Raw genomic sequence first — 3,509 nt, 5'->3', positions numbered from 1 at the left:
AAAGAAAGAAAGAAAGAAAGAAAGAAAGAAAGAAAGAAAGAAAACAGGCAAAAGGCCAAGCATCATCACCCATGCCCATGCCCATGCCCATGCCCATGCCCATGCCCATGCCCAGCACCTGGGAAGCTGAGGCAGAGGGATTGTGAGTTTACATAACTCACTAGACTACATAACAAGACTGTGTCAAGGAGACCAAAACGTCAGGGTAGAGAAAAGGAGGAAAAGAACAGGGAAAAACCATTGATCCCTGATTGGTTTGGTTTGGTTTGGTCTGGTTTTGATTTGGTTTTTAGTACAGAATCAAACCCAATACCTTGTGCCTGCTAAGCTGGTGCTCAACCTCTGAGCTATATCCCCACCCACCATAACCTGCCATGAAGTCAGGCCCAGGGCATAAATGAATACTACTATACAGAAAGTTACAAACTACTGAGTCTGAGGGCATGGTCTTCCAAACCATAAGAACCCTTTCACTGTCAGGCATGGTGGACTAATGCCAGCCCTCAGAAGGCAGGGGTGGGTGGAGCTCTATGAGTTCCCAGCTAGCCAAGATAATACAGTAAGACCCTATCTCAAAAATAAATAAACAAATAAATAAAATAAGCCTCTTTCCATGGGGCTATACCCTTGCTGCCTTTTATTTATATTCTATTATACAGGGGTAGAAACTTAATGATATATTTTTTTCCACTGTCCTCAAATCTCACAAACCATCCAAACAGGAGCACTCCCTACAGTTAAAATTGGGTAAGAAAAAAGTGGAATGAATCTGTGCCATCATAATCCGCCATTGTGTTCAGGCTCCCTGTAAACCATCTTACGCAGGTTCCCCATCTCCCTCCGATACTAAAATCACACCAAAAGCCAAGTTCAGGCTGGAGATAGCCTTCAACACTAGAGTTTTTGCCTACCATGCACACTGCCCTGGCTTCAATACCAGTGCCAAAACACACTGGAACTTAAAATTCACAAATTATGGAAACCTAGAAGCAGATTTGTATCACTGAAAATGGTGAGGGCTGTACTTATTATATAGGGTTAGAAGCCTCTTAAGGTCGTCTCTGATGGCCACAAGGGGGCAGTATGTATCACCGAAGAAGCAAGGGTATTACAAAAATCAATTTCATTCTGGTAATTTGATTCTCTGTCTCAGAAAACCTCTTATACCAGTTTCCAAGCATTGGATCTAACTTAAGCACTCAGTATAAAACAAAGGAGATAAGAAAGAAAGAAAAAAGCCTTCTCCGTCTTCAATAATAGCTTTTATAATGCAAGTGGGATATAATTATATAGATTTCAAGTGCAAGAGAAACAACTTTAGAGCTGACTGTGCTTATCTGAATAGACCAAAAACAGAGCTTCGAAATTATGTCACGTTATGTAACCATGCCAGCTTTCCGCCACCTCTGCCTTGCAGAAAATTGTATCCAAACATTTTTAAAGTTTTGAGCCAAAATAAAATATACCTAAAAACAAACCTCAGATGATCAAATAGCTGAGCCAAGCACCAAGGGTTTACTGACTCTGCCCTCCCACCTCTGTAAGAACAGGAGCTCAACGCTTGTTAACGTGTAAGAGGATCTCACAGAAGATCCCATACACTGAGGGCAGCTCCTGTACAGCTTCCACTCTGCTCTCTGAGATGGGTAGAGCAAGACAGGAGAAGGGCCAGTCCAGGGATTCGTGGTTTAGACATTCTTGTGAGAGAGGGGATACAAAGGTCCCCAGTGGGTGTGGGGGAGTCTCTACAGGAAGGAATGGGGGGTGGAAATGAAAAAGGACAAAGATTTGTTTTCCTTTTGCTACTAGACATGAATGTATATTATATCTCAAAATGCCCCCAAATTTTTCTAATAGAAAGTGAATTCGAGAAGCAATGCTGGCCTTTAAGGAAGCTATGTGCCACCCAAGTGTAGTAAGCTCTTGGAAGTTAGTGATCTTCCTCCTGCCCCCCTCTGGATCACATCCACAGCTCCCTCTACCTCCCATATTAGCGGAGGGCTAGTGAAGAGAAGAACAGAAACATGCCATCTGTGAGCTCCTACCAGAGAATAAAGTAGTAATAAAAATAACAGAACACTGTCAAAAGGTCAGGCTCCTCATTTCCCTCTGCCACTGCAGAGCCAGGTCTGAAACCGGGCAGACAAACGGCATGGGATCCTTTCCAAAAGCCTTTCCCAGAAGCCAAGCGAGCCGGACAGTCATGCACCTTAATGCCCACTGTGACAAAGCAGACCTGGCATCTCCACCAGCATTACATGAAAGGACCCAGGCTCCTGCCAACACTCAATCTGCTCTCTTTCACAATGCTGTGTCTACACTCTCACACAAGACACCTCCCTGGTCAGCCGTCCTTCATCCTCACAGTGGGGTGGGGAGAGGATGTGGAATACATCAGCCCTGGGATAAACAGAGTTTTGAGAAAAGCAAACATAGGAAGAGAAAAATAGAGGTTCGTTTAAAATCTCGGAGATAGGAACTTCCAGTTTTCTGCTTATAAAGAGGACAAATGGATGAAATAGTGCACCAGCGAGGAAGAATCGCACAGAGTCCCAGCAGGAGATGGCCACGATGGGAGGAAGTGGTTAGTAAAAGCTCCTAGGCCAACATCTGGCCAAGAAATAGCAATGCTAATAAAGTAGAATTAATGATGTTTAATTAAGTATTGAGGACACAGTAAAAGTCTGCAAATATTTGGAAGAGACCTCCTGTCATCTCTAGGAGTATAGAGAAGGGGTGAAGTGCCAGAAACTAGATGTAAGGGGGAAACAGACCACAAGACAAATAGGTTTGCAAAGCAAGACTAGCCAAATGGGATTGATTCACATGGTGCTGAAGTAGCTCGGGGCCACCAAAGCAAAACAGAGCAAATGGTCAACACAACTATATGATGCTTCAAATTTGGGGAGTATGAACTACAAAATGCAGCAATCAGGGAAGAAGGCCATCTAAGGAAAGGTGACATTATCTCAGAAATGTGATAATTTCACTGAGGAGTCCAATCTCTACTTAGCCTTCTATGCCTTCCTCTGGTGTCTGATGCTCTTTCTTTCTTTCTTCCTTCCTTTCTTTCTTTTCTTTTTCTTTTCTTTCCTTTTTTCTTCTTTTCTTTTCTTTTTAGACAGAGTTTCTCTGTGTAGCCCTGACTGTTCTGCGACTCACTCTATAGACCAAGCTGGTCTCAAACTCACAGAGATCCACCTGCCTCTGCCTCCTGAGTGCTGGGATTAAAGGCATCTGACGCACTGTCGTTATTCAGAAGGTTGTACTAATGAGCCCCACAAATTAAAATATCCACCTCACCTAAAACCCAGCAGGCTGTGAAAATTTTGCGTAAGTATGTGGTTGGGAAAATATCAAAGGAAGATAGTGTTAATAGAAATGAAATCCAAGTTTTAATGTACATAGATAGATTTACGGAAAAGCAGTCTGCTTATAAACTTCCAGGCTTTTTGGCAGAGCTGAGTGGTTGTAACTGTGGAAGATGGGCTCTAGAGAATACCTGTGGA

General features: G+C 43.1%; 1 protein-coding gene across 1 annotated transcript in view; it reads right to left on the bottom strand.

Annotated features, from left to right (window-relative positions):
* Faxc (failed axon connections homolog) overlaps positions 1-3,509 on the bottom strand; it is a 62,223-nt gene that overhangs the window by 40,915 nt on the left and 17,799 nt on the right. The gene's annotated exons all lie outside the window — the stretch shown is intronic.

The sequence above is a fragment of the Microtus ochrogaster genome, linkage group LG5 (assembly GCF_000317375.1).
Source record: "Microtus ochrogaster isolate Prairie Vole_2 linkage group LG5, MicOch1.0, whole genome shotgun sequence".
Classification (NCBI taxonomy): domain Eukaryota; kingdom Metazoa; phylum Chordata; class Mammalia; order Rodentia; family Cricetidae; genus Microtus; species Microtus ochrogaster.
This window is presented reverse-complemented; position numbering and strand designations above follow the sequence as displayed.